We start from the raw sequence: 20,990 nt of genomic DNA, 5'->3' as shown, positions 1-20,990 counted from the left end.
ACTGTCTCCATCTCATCAAGCCAAATCATACAATCCACTGCCCCCTTCTCCCCAGTAAAATCCCGGGGTTTACAAGACACAAAGTATTTATACGTGCAACCCTTGGCACGTGGGGCATCGTAAAGCACAATCTTCTTGGAATGATTATCATTTTCATTTGAAGAGTGTCTATCATCCTCCTTCTTGGATTCCTCCTTCTTGGATTCATCCTTTTTGGACTTGGGTTGGACAGAAGGTGGCTTGCTGTGAGACTCCGAATGAGCCTTAGATTTATTATGCGGTGTAGACAGGGTTCTACTATGGGTCCCACTGTACTCACTGTACTGTCTTTCTAATGCTTTAGTGACCGCATCATCTACCAGTGCTTTCAATTCCACACCAGTTAACTGTATCTTTGTGTTATCGTTGTTTTCCACCGGACGGCTATTTACCTCGTCCGACCTAGCCATGTAGCTTCACTGCTACATATAAACAATAATGGGCAAGGTTTTATTTAACAGCTAATACAGTATTTTATGTATTTTATTAACCATGGTTTTAAATAGCCATTGCAGGTTAATTTATTAATCAAATTTTAATTCAGGATTTGTATCATAATCCTATATTATAGTTAAGAATTAACATATACCTTAGTCACAAGGACAGTGTTAGTTTATAACTCGAATTCTTACAGAATAAAGGTATTAGGGTCTGAATCACAGTTCATTACCTTATTCTAGACAGTGAGTTGCAGACTCAAACTGTCTCTTAGTCCCTAGGACATTAATTACTACCCGTAGGTACTTCATTCCCAAGGAATGGTCATTTACTTACAGGGAATTTTAAATTAACCCAATTTTCAATGATGGCCTATGTGACTTTTACTGTGTCACATTTTGCCCATTATGTTAACATACTTACAGATGTTAACAGAATTTGGAATCTTATAGACAGGTTCTACCATTTTGGCCATGTCTGCAATGACACGTGGCTAGGTTTTACCCCTTAGATTCTCTTTATAACGCAGATCAATCCTAAGTTGAGACGTTAATTATGGACCTGAATCTAATTATGGAGATACCATCTTGGCCTTGTCTTAAAATGACATGTGGCTAGGTCTTGTCCCTTTTTAGATTTTGCCATTTTAAATTAATGGTAGGTCTTCTTTAATTTAGGAAATGTTATTTTCATTTTTACCTTTTTATTTTAATTTTATTCATATACTTATTTATAGCAATAAAATCATAAAAATTTAAATGCAACATTTCACTAAATAAAGGTTCAACAGTACAGTACTTGCCCTAAACGGGACTTCTACAAACAACATGCCCACGCAGGGGCGAAATACAACAAACAATAAACTCACTAACAAACAACAAACAAACCCACGCAGGGGTCAACTGAAAGACATGCCCACGCAGGGGCAGAATACAAAAGACAAGCTCGCGCAGGAGCTGAATACAGAAACAACAAGTCCACGCAGGGACTGATTACAACTAAGCAACAAACAACAAGGTCTTTAGTGACCCCTCCTCTTGGACTTCCCTTTTAGCAAGTCTGATATACCCTTGAAGAAGCCTTGCCGCTCTCTGCGGTCTTCTCGAACTTCACGTTCGACCTGGTTCAACCTATCAAGAACCTCCTGCTGACGCTCCGGCGGGATGAGCTGTGGCTGCGGCGGCTGGTACATAGGTGGAGGTGGTGGATGCTGGTACCCATAAGCCGGGTAACCAGTGGTCCATGGTCCTCCATATGGTCCTTCAGGGTGAAGAGCGTTGTAGTCCCGAGCTACTTGATATGGATCGACCTCCGCATAGCCGAAGTTGTAATGAGTATGCGCTGGCTGCTCAAAGGGGTTATATGCTGCTGAATAAGCAGGAATTCGGTTGTCAAAACCCAACGGAGGCACCTCAGGCACTGAGTTAACATTTGGAATGGGGTTTGATGGAACCCCCATTTGTGGTTCTTCTTCCTTCTCCTGCAGTGGCGGATAATGGCTGCCACTTGATGGTTGGGGAGTGCTGATGCGGACACCCCCTCGCATGGACATCCGTGCATTAGACCTCCTCCGCCTCGGTGGCTCCGGAGGCGGCTGCTGTTCCACTGGTGGTGGTGGTGGCGGAGTAACTGCCACGAAACGAGAATCCTGAGAAGGATCCTGTTGCTGTTGTTGCTGCTGTTGCTGCTGCTGGTATGGAGAGGAGTGGTGTGAGGGAGTAAAATACCAGTCGATGTTCCGGAACCTCTCTTCGTAGCTGTCTGGACCGCGATAAGGCGATCCGTGAAAAGATGATCCGTCAGAGATCTCTATCGGGTGATTGGGTGTTCCTGTAGCGGGCTCCATTGGATCGGTATCCTCGTCCATGTCATCAGCGTGGTCACCTGAGAAGTGATCCTCAGGTCCTAGTGGGTCAGGACCCACGAGTTCTGGAAAGATATTAGCCGGGTTGAACCGGCTCTGGAAGGTTGGGGTTGGGTCACCAAAGGAATGGTGAGAGGTGGATCTCTGCAGAGGTATGAAAGAGGGTGGTTGCTCGTTGGGCTCGTTTTCCGATTGGGGCCCAAAGGAGTGCTGGTAAGAAGGTGAAGAGCTGAGGGAAACTGACCGTCTCCCGGGTTCAACATAGAGCCTCCACGGCTCTTGTGGACTAGTGCTCATGGTGATGGATGGGGTACGCCGGTGCGAAGGCCCGGCTTTGTGGTCGTGACCCGTGACTGGTCCTTTGCCTCGTCCACGAAGAAATCTTGGTGGCAGTTTGACCTGCATACAAGTTTTAGATAACAACAATATATAATAAAATAAAGACCCAAATAAAACAAAACAGAGTTTGTCCTATGTCCTTTGTCTAGACTCGGAACTCGAAGAATGTGCAATTCGTGTACTGAGACTAAACACAAAAGGCTAGTGTTTAATTCGCTCAGTGTTGGCTCTGATACCAACCTGTCACACCCCTATTTTCCACGTGTCACCGGTGGGCCCGGTGGGGGATTGCCGTGACGTAGTTGATATCATCATAGTCAAACAACACAAATTATAATGCACAGCGGAAGCAAAGAAAGATTTATTTCAACTTAAAATTATTGTAATATCCAAGTACCACAAAATGTCGAAATAAAATCCACAGGCAGAATCAAATAAACAGGAAACTTCATTTCAACAGACTTCATGCATCCTAAGCTTGCGAGACTTCTATGGATGCTTAAGGAGTGACCAGCCTATTACGCGTAGTACCTGCACTTAGTCTTGTTTGGAAAATACGTCAGTTTACACTGGTAAATACAATTTAACTGACTCATTTTGAAAATGTTTAAAAATTGATTTAAATGCACGTGGCATAAAACTTTTTATAACTTGAGATAATTATTTGCTTAATAATCTTGTAAAAGAATTACATGTTCATTCTGCGTTCAGTAGCCCGGGTTCGTTCCGGGTTAAGGATTAATAGACACACCACTTAATATAATTCCGCCACGAGACTTCTCTCGTACCGACGATTATACATGTTATACAGCGCTACGGGTGTACGCCTACACCCGAGTGCTAAGGTCGTGGCCATTCTTTGAATGATGCCAAGGATATCCTGGAGATGGTCATTAAGCCCCCAAAGGCGTTAAACAAACAAAACAACATTTTCAAACGGGTTCATTTGACTGCACATAACCAAGACCGGTTATGGTCAATTTCCCGACCAAGCAGTATTTTATATACCGTACCCCAAACCCGTATAGGGAAAATAAGTTAAACGTATTTACCTGAGCAAGTATAAACCAAATATAACGAGTGCAAGTAGCTTTTACTGGGCTCCTAGATCTGGAAATTAAGGTTTTAATAACCTATTAGAATCCTAACGGGTCTTAAGCTTAGACCGGTTAGTTTTATATAAAGATTACGGTTTTAAACGCACAATAAGGCGAAGACCGTTTTAGAATGTGGTTTTGACCCATCAAGCTTGCACACTTGTTTTATATGGGTAACATAATCACATTCTGAATTTTGAGACTGAAAAGATATGGTTTGACCCGTTTCGGCTAAAATGGCCAAACTAGTCACTTAAGCCGATCCGAACGCGTAAAAAGCGTAACGAGTAACCATAAGAGTCAAATGCAAGTTTCTGAAGTCAATATGCTCAAAATATGTTGTGATATCAGAATGATACCTTCCATTATGCCCCAAATGATTTTAAACCAAAACTATGCCTCATAAGGGCGTTTTGGTCATTTTATAAGGTGAAAAAGGGTTAAAATAATAACCTGAGTTACAGGTCTGATTAAATTAGTAAATATACTTAATTTACTAAGTTATAACAGTAGGGTATCAAATTTATGTGAAATTTATTATCTTTAACCTTACTATGCACCGTAGGGGCATTTTGGTAATTTCACATGTGCCTAAAAGGTCAATTCTGGAATTCTGAGTTCAAAACATTTGCCTACTGTTTAAAATATAAAAATTTACTAAACATATCAGTAGGTATCAACCTTTGTGCTTAATAAGGTTCTAGTGCACACTTATGTGTTAAAAATGCCTAAAAAGGCGATTTGGAGCCATTTCCGGGTTTTCTGTAAAAAGCTGATATTTTTAATATTCCAGAAGGCTCAAAATAGTTTATTTATCATAACAAATCAGTAGAAATTGGTTTGGGGTCAAAAGGATTTGTAAAACTCAATTTATGGCTAAAAAGGGCAAAACCGGCATAAACCGAATTAATCTTAGAACACTAAGTTATGCTCAGCCTAAAAATAAATAAAAATTTTCAAAAATCCCAAAATATTATCTTATAACAGTAGGTATAAATTTTGGTATAAAAATTTGGGTTTTGATGGGCTATACATAATTTACGCTAATTAATTGTCAAAGAAGCCCTTAATTACGCTATTGAGCATAACTCTTAATCTAGACCTCAAACTGACTTCAAATTTTGGGTGCAAGTTTATAAATCAGTAGCTAAGGTGCTTACCCTTTTACATTTTCAAAAATCCCATTTTAAGGTCAAATGGGCATAATGGTCAACATATAAGCGATTAACGGAAACATGCATGTGAATAGGATATCTAATGAACCAAGTTGTATAATCTCAGAGAGTTATACTAACATGTAAATAGGTTCAAAAGAAGCTCTAAGGCAATCCTAATCTTGGCTTAAACGGGTCAGAACTGAAAGTCAAAGCAGAAGTCAAACTTTGCGACTTTCGGTTCCAAACCGAGCCTAAACTGAAAATTGACGAGTTGAACATGTTGGAACATGTTCTTACATTAATTACCAAGTTATTTTAATGATTAAACAGGTTGCATGGATCCTACATTGCTAATTATGTATTAATTCGCAATTAACCTTTCTGTTGACTTTTTATAACAAGCTTTGACTCGACAATTAACATAGTTAGAGTGGGAAACTGGAAATACCCTTTTAAGGGTTTGTTACCCATATAATTACCTACTTAAAGGTACTTTTAATTCGTGATTTGACAGAGCACATTTTAATTAATCACGAAGTCAAACCTTAATTACGACGGTTTGACTTTTAGCTAATTAACTAAGCTAAAACGAATTAGGAAGGGTTAAGGGCACTTACTAGAGTCCTAATTATGCTTAGGGACCACTAAGAGGCTTGCTTGCTGTCCAGAGAGCTCCAGGAAAAGAGTTGTGAACTTCTTGGAAGTGGGTGTTCAAATGGTTACAACATGAGGCCTTTATATAGCCTCTTTGATCTTACAAGATAATGCCACAAGACCCTATGCATGCTCCCTGATCATCACAACTGTCCCTAGTGCATGAAAAACAATTTGCACAGCCCCTGATATCATTTCATAGGCCACAAAGTCGGTTAAACAGGCTGGACAGACACCTGCAGGTGTTTTCTGTCGCTGGCACCCTGACGCGGCCCGCCTGAGGATATAGGGAATTCTAACGCGGGCCGCCTGATCTGTCTGATCAGTCAACAAATTTTCAAAGTTTGCACTTTTGGTCCCTGGTCCTTTGTAACGTGGTTTTGAGCTTCTAAATTGCCATTTCAGCCTCCAAACTTGATTTTTAAGGGCCTTGGGACATTTACTAACTTGGTTAAGTCCTTGACTAACCTTGTAACCACTCATAAGGCCATAGAATTCAATGTTGACGCTTTTAACCCCTCGAACACGAATTTGATCATAACTTTCTCATACGATAACGAAACTTTATGAAATTTTAACCACATATTCTAGTGAGTATATTTTATCATTACAAAGCTTTGGGTCTGCCAAAAGGTCACTCAGAGGTATACTTTGCACATGTTGACACTTTTAGCCCCTGTAGTTTGTAATTTCTCACTTTCCTTTATGTTTCGCTTCGTATGATCCATGATTTATTCGTTGGAAGGTATAAACATTATGTAGGGATATTTTAGAATATATTTATCCATTGTTGACACTTTGGACCCTTATATTCACATAGTTTCCCTGTTTGTCAACTTTAGTCCCTTCAAAGTATTCTTTCTCACGTTCAGAGCTTATGACACGTGTTTATACTTTATTGGACACAAATTTTCAAGGTGTTACAATATGATGTTGTTTTGCAGGAGTACGAGCTTAGACTTGGTCTTAGCGATATTCCTGGAGCATATTCCATGTTTATTCCGCACGTGCTTGGCCAATATGGACGTTATGGAGTTCGTGGGAGACTTGCATGAATTGCGGAATGTTTATTAGCTTAGATTTTTTCTATTTTTAAATGGGCTAGCGAGCTAAGATAGAGATACTTGGCTAATTTTGGCTAAACACACACTAGTAACTACTCTCACCAGCTCGTAACCATTCACTTGGTGATTACACACTTTTATACACGTTACACTATAGTGATCCTTGTAACTAGCTCGCTATCATCCGAAGTTGTAATACGTTTCTTGTTTAATTTGAGTTGGTGATCGGTAGTTTCCATCACCCGAGGTTTTTTATGCCGGAGATCATTCATTGATCAAGGGCTTTTTCCTCGTATAAATCTCTGTGTCACTTGTTCATTACATTTCAAGAGTGATCCTTAATATTGTTCATTGATTCAAGCATCACACCTCACAACAAAAAGTTTGGTTGCATTATCATTGTTTGATTTTTGACCAAAACAATAGCGTAATAGATTTAGAAGTTCTGCGAATTCCCACATGCATAAACGTAATACACGACATATATACTCACAAAACTGATACTACCAGCTAAGTCCTCGATGCTCGATTCTTCGATGGCATAACTAGACCCCGTCGGGCGCAATAGTACTATACTAGTCGTGGTGGGACGTCACGAGTATAAGTCCTAGCATACATGCAACTAGCATCACGTATATCTATGCAAACAGTTATTCGCAAGTGAAAAGTTTACTAATTGAATCATTCGTTTGATAGGTTCGATTTATAAGGATTGTATGTTACACCCAAAATTCGATAAAAAAGGGTCAAGTACACTCATAGTGCGTATTTGGTTTGATTGACGGGATAATGCCTGAGAATGCCCTGATTTCAGACTGATTATATGAGTATTGGATAGCGCGTTAAATGATATCGGAATACACGGAATTGAACGAAAATCAGATCAAAGGTTGGCCTGTTCGGATGGGTTGTCCGATCGAATAGGCTGTTCGATCGGATGGGCAGCCCGATCGGTTGGGCTGTCCGATCGGCCAGCTGATCGGAGTGTCGCGCTCCGGTCAAAGACAATATTTATATACCCTAATTACCCTTAACAAATAGCTAGTGGTAGTGAGGGGTCGAACCACGAAGGGTATGTGGTTTGCGAATGGACTTTGAATGAATGTAGAAAATGTCACTTTTATGAAGCTTGCTAAGATATGTTTTTGTGTTTTTTTGTTTGATTGGAAGATGTGAATTATAACTACTAAAAACAAGCAATTGCAATAATGTAATTAAAGGTTTTGACAAGATAGAGAAAACAAGGTTCACACCCGGTTCGGTTATTGCAATCCTAGGGTTCTTACAAGTTTTAGATTTAATTCACTTGAATATGTTATTAACGGATTTCTATCATCAAAGCTTAGGTGCCAATTGTTATCAACGCATACACGGACCACAATGCACTTCGTTACTTCGGACAAGTAAAACCTTTTGAATGACAAGGCATAATTGCACAAACTTAGTTCGCAAAGTCAAATTTCATAACTCACTCGACAATTCACAAATATAGTTCAAATGCAAGACAATTGTCAATCAATTCAAATACAAGTTAAGTTGTCACAAAACCAAACTAAATCATTGTTCAAACCCTATACTTACAATAACCTACACCAGGGTGAAACCACCAAGAAATTAGCCGCTCATGGTGTAAATGGCACGATCAACGGATGCACGAGACTTGAATTGGGTCATCTTGAAGCTTGAAAATGGATGATTGAATGATTAGGGTTTGGAATGGTTGGTGGTGATGAATGGATTGAATGATGGTTGATGATTAGGGTTATGGAATGAAGATTGGATGGTTTTGATGGTGGGTAATGATTCAAGGTTGTAGGATGGATGATAGATGGAATAGAGATGAGATGGTTGGTGAATATGGCTCCAAGAATGGTTTCAAAACTCCAAAAAATGTGTAACTTACGAATTGAATCCGTTTGGACCAATCACCATCGAGCTTAAACCCCCAAATACAAAATTTCGCGTTCCAGGATTTGAAAGGCCGTCGCCGACGGCCCTCAACCCGTCGGCGACGGGTCCTGGTTTGAATTTCTGCTCCGACGCGTTAAATAACTGGCTACGGGAAATTCTGTCCTACGGGGTTTTCTGGGACCCGTCCGGGACGGGTATACACCCGTCGCCGACGGCCCCTAAAAATCTACTTTTCCATTTTGCACTCCTTGCACTCCCGATTGATCCGTAACGCATCCCGGTGCTCCGGTTTTCGACCCGGTGACCCGTAAAGCTCCCGAAAAGCTCCTTAAACTCCCTTAAACCTGCAAAACACAAATCTAATCAAGAGTAGGCAATTCGAAACTAAAACTTGTGTAAAAACATCAAATTAAACAATTACAAGCACCGGTTTTCACCCACGTATCACCAGCCTGTCCGATTGGTTGGGTCGTCCGATCGGCCAGCCTGTCCGATCGGTTGGGCTGTTCGATCGGCTGGCCCGTCCAGCTGTTTTCGACAATTTTTGCATGTTTTCTGTGATTTTGGTCGAGACGTTTGCTGTGACGTGTTAAACAACTAAAATTCCATCAAAACCGACTTGTTCTATCAGCCGGGAATCACCCCGTTCTATCAGAACTTGCCGTTCTTGGCGATTTTCCTTGTCTAACCCGAAATTGGTTGCTTCATCGTTAGGAATCAGATCTTTGACCAACACGACACTAAGAATGAGTAGAAGGTCGGTATAAGCTCCGATTCCACCGTTTTTGAATACTTTGAGAGTAAAAGAGTTGAAAGAAAGTTGGAAAACCATCCCTCAATCCTCTTATTCATGATGATGTATAGATCTGATGTGAAAACCCTGTTTATTTTTGTGGAAATCCCTTAGATCTGAGTTGTTTTTGGTGGAATGAGGCCAACACTTGAAGTTCATAAGAACTTCATGATGATATCACTCTAGAACACCCCAAATCCGTTGATTTCACGGTTCAAAGTTGAAATTTGAAAGATAGAAAGGTGAAGGAATGCATATAGACCAAGGAAGTACAAGATTTGAGTTGAAAACTTACAAGAATCGCGAGAAATCGAGAGATAAAGGGGTTGGAACGTCTGGTCGAGCAGCAACAGTGACAACAAGTGTGTTGGAGGTGAATGAGGGGTATTTATAGGCAAGGAAGAAGGAAAAAGAGGGCAAGTTGGCCTGGATCGGACGGCCCGTTCGACCGGCTGGCCCAGCCGTTCGGCTGGCGTGTCCGATCGGCTGGCCCAATCGGCTGGCCTGTCCGATCGGAAGGCCCAGCCGTTTTGCTGGCCTGTCCGATCGGCTGGCCCAGCCGTTCGGCTGGCCCGTCCGATCGGCTGGCCCATCTGTACGGAGGCCTTTCGATCCTTGTTTTTGGTGCGTTGCGATAGTTTGGGCCACATTTTCATATATTTATATTATTATTTATTTATTTATTATAATTAATCACAAAAGGGTCGTATATACGTATCTATATATTCAATATTCGTTGCGATGATCGAGTTACGCGTGCCTTCGAGTGCGTTCTTCGATGTGGTGTGGCACAATGATTATCGGGGTACTACTTGCTTGTATTGTCGTCATCGTCACGATGGCTGGAGACATGGTACTCACCCGGTAGTCTTTGTTAGCGTTGATTGTTTACGTTTTGACACCTCACGGTTATCGAGGAGGGTAGATTAAGCCTTCACTCAACATCATCGTGAGTGTTATTATTTATGAAAATAGCTTTGTAATTGCGATACAATATGCGTAATTATTCAATTATACTTCGATGTAGCGATGTATCTAATATAGTTACATTATGATCTGAATCTCTGGTGCTAGGCGTAATGAGTGTAACGAGTAGTAACAACGCACGAAAGTGCGGGGTGTTACAGTCTCCCCTGCTTTTGGAAATTTCATCCCGGAATTAATCCATTAGTAGGGTCGCGAGAGTTGATGCGATAGAGTATAGCGATTAAAACGTTTATATTAGCGAGCGATCGATTAAGATTCAACGAGCGAGAGCGGTGAGAAGATATGATTCGAACAACCAAAAACGATAACACGTACAAGAGCGATTCCATAGCGTTTTGAACCTTCAGATGGTCGATTAATCTCCGAAGATACTTAAGAAAATCTCCTCATGGCGCGGCGTTAACTGCATTGATGTCCACACCAGCGCTATGGGAAGGGTTTCTGTTAGTTTAATAAAAGAATTTGAGTCATACATTTTAAGAGAGTTTGGTAGTAAAAGTAGTTTTAAGAAAAACTCTCCTATAACGGGGGTTCGAGCTAAAACTCGATTGTCGAACCATCGTTTTTCGGGAAGATTACTTTTCGTCATTGCAAAAGTTTTAAGGAAAACTGGACTTATGGAACTTCCATTGGGCATGGAGCTAAACTGATTTGATGTTTTCTTCATGTCGTAAGGAAATTTCATTTGTCCAACGTTTTAATAAAATTTTATAAAAAATGGTTTTCTTTAATAGTACGGAAAAATAACTTACATCGAGCCCCACGTGGCACTTTCCCACGAAAGTTTTTTAATATGATTAAAACACTTATATATAGGAAGTACCGGCGGCGTACCCACCATGTTTTGCCCATATTACCTCTGTTTCGTGAGGCGGTGTCACGCGTGCCGATAAGACACAGATAGAATTCCGTTCCCCCGGTCCAAGCGATAGGATGCTAGACCGAGTCGCAAGTAGAAGCGAGTTGGATGCAAACAAAGCGTAGATAGCGAGTGCGAGTAGTTCGATGACACGAAACATTGATATGGCGCGTTGGGATAGACGACGATTGATAAGCGATAGCGAATGACGTGATTTCGATTGCGTATAATGCGATTTCGATTCATTCCCACATAAAACCCACATGGCATGTTTCTACGAGTGTTGGCTAATATGGCAAACACCACGTTTCCCATATTAGTTTTGTCTCGTGAAGCGATGTCATGTATCTTAATATTACACCAACTGTGGCGATTTCCAAGCGATAATCGATGATCTGAATAGCGATAAGCAATAGACTCTAATAAACGATAAGCGACAACTGATGCGTTGCGAGCGATATGCGATTCGATTGGGCCGAATATACCACCACCATTAACTAATATCAGCCCGCATGGCCTTTTCCACGAAAGTCTGCTAATATGGTTAAAACATCACCATGTTTTAGCCCTATTAGTTTTGTCTCGTGAAGCGAGGTCGTGCGTGCTAACATAACTGTAACACCCCAAAAACATAAACCCGTATATTATAAAGTTCAAAGAATAGATAAACAAGAGTTTACCAACTAGGAATTTAACCTAGTTAAATTCCAAGTCTTGAATTAATGCATGTTATGGTTAAAATAATTAAAACTAGAGAAAATCATAACTAAAGGGGCTAAACTTGTCAAAACTCAAAGATAAGTTACTAATAGTAACAAAATTAACCAAACCTCCCAAATTAGGGAGTCTGGTCGATCAAGAGAGGAGGGGGGCGACAGGGGTTCTCCAAAACCCTAAGTTTCACACCAAAATCTCTTCAATTGAAGCCCCAAATCAGTTCCAAATCAAGATCTAATCACATATTAGTAAACACCTCGTTGTAAGGATCAAAAGGTATGTGAAATTCAGTAATTTTGTTACATCACAAATTCTAGGTTAATTGTGAAACATGAGAAATTCAGCTTGATTGTTGATGCATGGCTGAAATTAGAAGGAGTGTGAGGTTTAGGATCAAACCCTAGATGATTTCTTGACATTACCTTGTATGATACCTGTAGGGATTACTTAATCACCATTGTAGGTGATTAGAGAACCTAAAGAAACTTGTTTAATGCTGAAATTATAACTCTTGTTTTGCATAATCTGAAAATTTGGAAAGATAAGTTCTGAAAAGATAATGTCAAGATGCATGCAAAATTTCTAATATAGTGAAATTGGATGTTGAATTGTAAAGTCATGAACATGTTTATGAAGGTAGAAAAATCTGACCCACTAGGTGTTTGTAAAAATGCCTAAGTGGGGATTTAAATGTGAAATTTGGATAAAAACGCAGAATTTATAATGGTCCATAATGATGTGATTGTGGTCATAAAAAGGAGTTCTAAACATGTTATAAAAACTGAATTTTCTAGGCAAAGAGTCCGGTTCATCTAGCGGACAAGCCGGAGGGAGTTCACGAGGAAAAGACGCGCTCTAAAAGGTATGAAATTTACCGTTTCATTACATTATACATATCGTAGCTTTATGAGTTGGTTAAAGAGGAATGAAAGCATGATGACCGAGAATTTCCATTATGTCATGAATTTGGCTATTGCCCTAAACAAGTTATAAACATGAAGTCGAGCGTCCGTAAGGTGCTTATACTCCGCACCCAAACGGGTCAAACAAGTTTTGGGTAATAAACACGAAGCATGACTTTATTATATTGTGCGAATAATACATGCGGTGTAGGCCGTGTAACGAACACCATAGACAAACTTATAAGCCTTGTTCTTTTTATAGATGCTAAGTTTTGGTTCGATGCATGATCATAGTACGAAAGATCAACTAGAAGTCTTGCAATTAGCGTGAATGTTAATTTCCGTAACATGCCCAATTAAGTTATAGTTGAGTATTGCGATAACCGATATACAAATACGAAGAACTAGCCCAGCCGTATAACGATTCATACGAAAGTATGCTGTTTCGACTCATAATGAACCAGCAAAAAACTGCATTTTTAAACAAGGGAGTTATGTGCAGAGTCTACCGTAAATTACGGTAGTACCGTAATTTACGGTGACCTGCAATTCTTTTACGGTAGAAACCTACTGAGTTACGGTAGGTCCCAAATGTCCAGAAGTCATCGTAATTTACGGTGACACCGTAAATTACGGTGGGACCCTGTTTGATAAAAATTGTTTTGATCATTTTCTCGAATCAGTGTTCGGACCTGGTTCGAATACGTAATTTCCAAGAAGTGATAGTGCTAATGCTTGTTTAAAATGTTAGTTCTCAGGTACTCAAGTAAAGGATGAAGGTCAAGCAAGCGAGCCGAACCGAACACACAATCTTTTAGAACGCTTCCGCAATTATGACTTTTGTTTTAGATACTAAGTAAACTAATGGTAGTTACCGTCTTGTATGGGATTTTATAACAACAATACATGTATGTTGTAAAATTTTGGGTTTAAACTATGAAAGTTTTTGTAAAGTCGTCATTTTGGCGTTAAATGCAAGGTTTTTAGGTTGTTAAATTTGGTAATATAAACTGGGTCTTACAAGTTGGTAATCAGAGCTTAAGGTTGCCAATAAGTGTTCGGTTCAAGCTTGATCAACATCCGGTAAGAGTAATTGCTTAAGTAAAATTTAAGGAGTATAGAAATAATTCACGAACAAATATGCATGGAAAAGAGTGTGTAAACACACTCAAACACAAGAAAAGCATGAAACAAGAATAATAGAATCAAGAGTGTGTAAGCACACTCAAACACAAGAAAGACATGAAACAAGAATGATTGAGTCAAGTTACGAACTTGATCAAATCAAAACAAGTAAAACATGTATTACAAATGAAATGTTTAACAATGTATGTAAACATTTCAGTATCAAAGATGGCAAGCGGAGGTGATGGTGATGCGGTGCCAAGAGTCACCGAACAAGTGAGAATAGTGATTGCCGAAGAAGTTGGAAAGGCGATCGAAAACAGTTTGTCGAACTTCATTGATAAAATCCAAAATACGGTTTTATCAGTGGTAGAAGAGAGAATCAAGAAGCTAGAAGATAATTCAAATCTAGCAAAGGAAAAATCTGGGGAACGAAAACCTTGTTCATACAAGGAATTCATAGCTTGCAAACCACCTATATATAATGGGGAGGTTGATCCAATCGTGTGTCAGCGATGGATAGGCGATATCAAGGGAGTATTCGAGAGAACCCACTGTGATGAGAATGACTACGTAGCTTATGGCACGGGTCAGTTAAGAGGTCAAGCGAAAGACTGGTGGGATAATAAAAAGAAGGAAATTGGAAGCGAAGCGGCCAAGGCCATGACGTGGGAGGAGTTTAAGACGCCGTTTCTTAAACACCATAGCCCCAAAGCAGTTATAAACAAGATCAAGGAAGAGTTCATGCAACTCAGACATAAGGGTGAATCCATAGACAAGATCACGGGGATGTTTATGGACAAAATGAAGTTCTGTGACGATCTGATAACGAACGAAGAGCAAAAAGTTTACTACTATCATAACATGCTAAGCGCAGAATATAGGGAGTTCATAACCCCTTCAAAGTATGAGACCCTTACCGAGATTGTCAATGTCGCTCGGGAAAGGGAGATTGAGTTGAAAAAGAGTATAGAGCGGGGTGAACGAAGGGCACAGGATATAAATCCAAGCCCTACCAAGAAGGCAAGAACGAATGAAACGACGAAGAAATCAGATGCAAAGGGCGGTACATCAAGTTGCAAAATCTGCGGCAAGAATCATAAGGGTGAATGTCGCTTCAAAGATAAGCCTTGTCCTATATGTCGAAAAACGGGACATATGGCTATATCATGCCCGGAAAAAGTGACCGTTTGTTACAACTGTTACCGAACGGGTCATAAAAGATCGGAGTGCCCAGAATTGGCGGGAAAGAAAGAAGGGCAAGACTCAAAAGGTGAAGCCGCAAAAGCCAAAGCAAGATCCTTTCAATTGACCGCTGCTGAAGCAAAGGTCGAACCTGACGTGGTCTCAGGTATATTCACTATAAATTCAATTCCCGCACGTGTGTTATTTGATATTGGTGCGAATAAATCCTTTGTTTCATATGGGTTTATTCGACACCCTTCATTTGTTCTAACAAAATTACCTATGCCTTTAGAGGTAGAGATAGGTAATAATAAAAGTTTTATTGTCTGTAATGTATGTGAAAACTGCACGATGAATATTGATGACGAAGAATATACAATAGACTTGATCCCGATGTCGATGGGAGAATTTCAAGTGGTAGTGGGAATGGATTGGCTATCCCGTTACCACGCAAAGGTGGTTTGTTTCCGAAAGGAAATAAAACTAACGTCTCCTAGCGGAAAGCAAGTTACGATATATGGAGAAAAGGGAGGTAACCCGGTGATATGCACAATGCTAGAGGCTCGCAAACTCATGAAACATGGATGCAAGGCCTTTATGGTTTATGCAAGCGAAACGAAAAAGGAACTCCTCAAAATTGGGGATGTGCCGGTCGTGCGAGATTATGAAGACGTGTTTCCGGAAGAACTACCGGGGATACCGCCAGAACGGGAGGTAGAGTTCGGAATCGAGTTGATTCCGGGCGCGAAACCCGTGGCCAAGGCGCCATACCGACTTGCACCGTCGGAATTACAAGAATTGATGTCTCAAATTCAGGAATTTCTTGACAAGGGATTTATCCGACCGAGTGTGTCTCCGTGGGGCGCACCAGTCTTATTCGTGAAAAAGAAAGATGGCAGTATGCGCATGTGTATCGATTACCGGGAGTTAAACAAACTCACGGTGAAGAATCGATACCCACTTCCAAGAATTGATGATTTATTCGACCAACTGCAAGGAGCAAGTTGGTTTTCCAAAATTGATCTCCGATCCGGTTATCACCAATTGAAAGTCAAGGAGGAGGACGTACCCAAAACGGCTTTCCGTACGAGGTACGGGCATTATGAATTCCTCGTAATGCCTTTCGGATTGACCAATGCGCCCGCGGCTTTCATGGATCTCATGAACCGGGTTTGCAAACCCATGCTAGATAAGTCGGTAATTGTATTTATCGACGACATTCTGGTATATTCAAAGAGTGAAGCCGAGCACGTGTGTCATTTGCGGGAAATATTAGACACACTCAGACGAGAGAAGCTGTATGCAAAATTCACGAAGTGTGCTTTCTGGTTACGGGAAGTACAGTTTCTTGGGCATCTTATTAGTGCTGATGGAGTACTAGTAGATCCGTCAAAGATAGAAGCTGTGACGAAATGGAGCCCTCCAAGAAATCCCTCGGAAATCCGAAGCTTTTTAGGGCTTGCGGGATATTATCGGAGATTCATACAGGATTTCTCCAAAATTGCCTTACCATTGACCAAATTAACTCGTAAGGAGGAAAAGTTCGTGTGGGGCATTAAGCAAGAGGAAGCTTTCCAAACACTCAAGGAAAAGTTGACCCACGCTCCGGTACTGACCTTACCGGAAGGGACTGAAGACATGGTGGTTTACTCGGACGCTTCTCAATTGGGGCTCGGATGCGTGTTAATGCAACGAGGCAAGGTCATCGCCTACGCCTCGAGGCAATTGAAGATTCATGAAAATAAATATCCGGTTCACGACTTAGAATTGGCAGCGGTGGTGTTTGCCTTAAAGATATGGAGACATTACTTGTACGGAGTAAAGTTTACAATCTTTACCGACCATAAAAGCTTGAAATATTTCTTCGACCAGAAGGAATTAAACATGCGGCAAAGGCGGTGGTTAGAAACCGTCAAGGACTTTGATTGCGAAATACCTTACCACCCCGGTAAGGCCAATGTAGTTGCCGATGCGCTGAGTCGCAAAACAGATTATACCCCGATACGGGTACGATCAATGCAATTGGTCGTGACTTCAAGTTTACTAGAACGAATTCGAGAAGCACAGAACGAAGCTGTAAAGGCGGAAAACTGGAAAAAGGAAAGGATTATTGGCCAAGTTAAGGACCTTGAGGTGGGCAGTCACGGCCTAAAAACTCGTTTTAATAGAATCTGGGTTCCTAACACATGTGGGGTTAAGAAGCTTTTACTTGATGAAGCTCATAAATCCCGTTATTCTATTCACCCGGGAGCGACCAAAATGTATCATGACTTAAAGCAAAACTATTGGTGGCCCGGAATGAAGCGGGACACTGTGAAATACGTGGAAAAGTGTTTGACATGCCTACAAGTCAAGGCGGAGCACCAAAAGCCGTATGGTAAACTCCAACCGTTAGAAATTCCGGTTTGGAAATGGGAGCAAATCACGATGGACCTATTGACCAATCTGCCTAAAACAAGTCGTGGTTTTGATGCTATTTGGGTAGTCATGGATAGGTTAACCAAAAGCGCTCACTTTATTCCCATTCGTGAGACTTATAAATCTGAGAAAATGTCGGAGGTTTACACCAATGAAATCATAGCAAGGCATGGGGTACCGATATCCATTGAGTCAGACAGAGATACCCGGTTTACTTCGAAATTCTGGCGTGAATTCCAAGAACAGATGGGAACTAAATTGTTCCTTAGCACTGCTTATCATCCACAAACGGATGGGCAGAGCGAAAGAACAATACAAACATTGGGTGATATGCTGCGGGCTTGCATTATTGACTTTGGGGGTAGTTGGGATGTCCATTTACCCTTGGTCGAATTCGCATATAACAATAGCTATCACGCGAGCATTAAAATGGCCCCATATGAGCTATTATATGGCAGAAAGTGTCGGACTCCGGTATGTTGGGGAGAAGTGGGTCCGCGAGGGCTAGCACCAACTGATATAATCCGAGCTACAAATGCGAAAATCGACATAGTTCGGACGCACTTGAAAGCGGCTCAAGACCGGCAAAAGGCATACGCAGATAAAAGGAATAGGCCAATTGAGTTTCAGGTTGGCGATATGGTCATGCTAAAGGTTTCCCCATGGAAGGGTATTATCAGATTCAGAAAAAGGGGGAAGTTAAGCCCGAGATTCATTGGGCCATTTAGAATCATTGAACGAGTTGGTAAGGTAGCTTATCGACTTGAATTACCCGAAGAGTTGAGTGGGATTCATAACACATTTCACGTATCACATCTCCGGAAATGTTTGGCCGACGAGACCGCTCATGTCCACTACGATGATATCGAGGTGGATAACAGTCTCAACTATGCAGTGAAACCGATTGCGATTTTAGATCGTAAAGAGAAAAGCTTGAGGAACAAAGTGATAAATCAAGTCAAGGTTAAGTGGGACCACAGAAAGGGGTCAGACACCACTTGGGAACCCGAAGAGGAGATGCGGCGTCTCTACCCTACATTATTTGGTACGTAATTCGGTTTCGGGGACGAAACCCTTTTAAGGGGGGTGGACTTGTAACACCCCAAAAACATAAACCTGTATATTATAAAGTTCAAAGAATAGATAAACAAGAGTTTACCAACTAGGAATTTAACCTAGTTAAATTCCAAGTCTTGAATTAATGCATGTTATGGTTAAAATAATTAAAACTAGAGAAAATCATAATTAAAGGGGCTAAACTTGTCAAAACTCAAAGATAAGTTACTAATAGTAACAAAATTAACCAAACCTCCCAAATTAGGGAGTCTGGTCGATCAAGAGAGGAGGGGGGCGACAGGGGTTCTCCAAAACCCTAAGTTTCACACCAAAATCTCTTCAATTGAAGCCCCAAATCAGTTCCAAATCAAGCTCTAATCACATATTAGTAAACACCTCGTTGTAAGGATCAAAAGGTATGTGAAATTCAGTAATTTTGTTACATCACAAATTCTAGGTTAATTGTGAAACATGAGAAATTCAGCTTGATTGTTGATGCATGGCTGAAATTAGAAGGAGTGTGAGGTTTAGGATCAAACCCTAGATGATTTCTTGACATTACCTTGTATGATACTTGTAGGGATTACTTAATCACCATTGTAGGTGATTAGAGAACCTTAAGAAACTTGTTTAATGCTGAAATTATAACTCTTGTTTTGCATAATCTGAAAATTTGGAAAGATAAGTTCTGAAAAGATAATGTCAAGATGCATGCAAAATTTCTAATATAGTGAAATTGGATGTTGAATTGTAAAGTCATGAACATGTTTATGAAGGTAGAAAAATCTGACCCACTAGGTGTTTGTAAAAATGCCTAAGTGGGGATTCAAATGTGAAATTTGGATAAAAACGCAGAATTTATAATGGTCCATAATGATGTGATTGTGGTCATAAAAAGGAGTTCTAAACATGTTATAAAAACTGAATTTTCTAGGCAAAGAGTCCAGTTCATCTAGCGGACAAGCCGGAGGGAGTTCACGAGGAAAAGACGCGCTCTAAAAGGTATGAAATTTACCGTTTCATTACATTATAAATATCGTAGCTTTATGAGTTGGTTAAAGAGGAATGAAAGCATGATGACCGAGAATTTCCATTATGTCATGAATTTGGCTATTGCCCTAAACAAGTTATAAACATGAAGTCGAGCGTCCGTAAGGTGCTTATACTCCGCACCCAAACGGGTCAAACAAGTTTTGGGTAATAAACACGAAGCATGACTTTATTATATTGTGCGAATAATACATGCGGTGTAGGCCGTGTAACGAACACCATAAACAAACTTATAAGCCTTGTTATTTTTATAAATGCTAAGTTTTGGTTCGATGCATGATCATAGTACGAAAGATCAACTAGAAGTCTTGCAATTAGCGTGAATGTTAATTTCCGTAACATGCCCAATTAAGTTATAGTTGAGTATTGTGATAACCGATATACAAATACGAAGAACTAGCCCAGCCGTATAACGATTCATACGAAAGTTTGCTGTTTCGACTCATAATGAACCAGCAAAAAACTGCATTTTTAAACAAGGGAGTTATGTGCAGAGTCTACCGTAAATTACGGTAGTACCGTAATTTACGGTGACCTGCAATTCTTTTACGGTAGAAACCTACTGAGTTACGGTAGGTCCCAAATGTCCAGAAGTCACCGTAATTTACGGTGACACCGTAAATTACGGTGGGACCCTGTTTGATAAAAATTGTTTTGATCATTTTCTCGAATCAGTGTTCGGACCTGGTTCGAATACGTAATTTCCAAGAAGTGATAGTGCTAATGCTTGTTTAAAATGTTAGTTCTCAGGTACTCAAGTAAAGGATGAAAGTCAAGCAAGCGAGCCGAACCGAACACACAATCTTTTAGAACGCTTCCGCAATTATGACTTTTGTTTTAGATACGAAGTAAACTAATGGTAGTTACCGTCTTGTATGGGATTTTATAACAACAATACATGTATGTTGTAAAATTTTGGGTTTAAACTATGAAAGTTTTTGTAAAGTCGTCATTTTGGCGTTAAATGCAAGGTTTTTAGGTTGTTAAATTTGGTAATATAAACTGGGTCTTACAATAACACAGAAAACACGTACATCGATAAGTGATAGCGACATGCGATAAGAGTATCGAATTGATGAGGTAGGAGCGTAATGCGTTAAAGCGAAAAGCAGCGAGTGATTTTCGATACTCGTCTAGCGATCCACGATATGCGATCCACACTAAACGATAGAGGTTCACACAATAGTCAATAACCAGCGGTAGAGATTGCGAGATAGACACAGGATGCGATTGCGATTTGACGCCACATAACGAGTAATTTAGATTTCGAGATAGATCTAGCAAAACTGCGATTGAGTTGCGTTATAGACTTACGACCAGTCTTGCGTTGCTCCA

At 40.5% G+C, this 20,990-nt stretch overlaps 1 long non-coding RNA gene across 1 annotated transcript; it reads left to right on the top strand.

Annotated features, from left to right (window-relative positions):
• Positions 1 to 12,058: 12,058 nt before the first annotated feature.
• Positions 12,059 to 13,735, top strand: LOC110891880. Its single transcript, XR_002565629.2, has 3 exons — positions 12,059 to 12,195; positions 12,714 to 12,781; positions 13,573 to 13,735. It is a non-coding gene; the product is annotated as an uncharacterized LOC110891880 (long non-coding RNA).
• The last annotated feature ends 7,255 nt before the right edge of the window (positions 13,736 to 20,990 follow it).

This window comes from Helianthus annuus, chromosome 11, assembly GCF_002127325.2.
Source record: "Helianthus annuus cultivar XRQ/B chromosome 11, HanXRQr2.0-SUNRISE, whole genome shotgun sequence".
NCBI lineage: Eukaryota > Viridiplantae > Streptophyta > Magnoliopsida > Asterales > Asteraceae > Helianthus > Helianthus annuus.
This window is presented reverse-complemented; position numbering and strand designations above follow the sequence as displayed.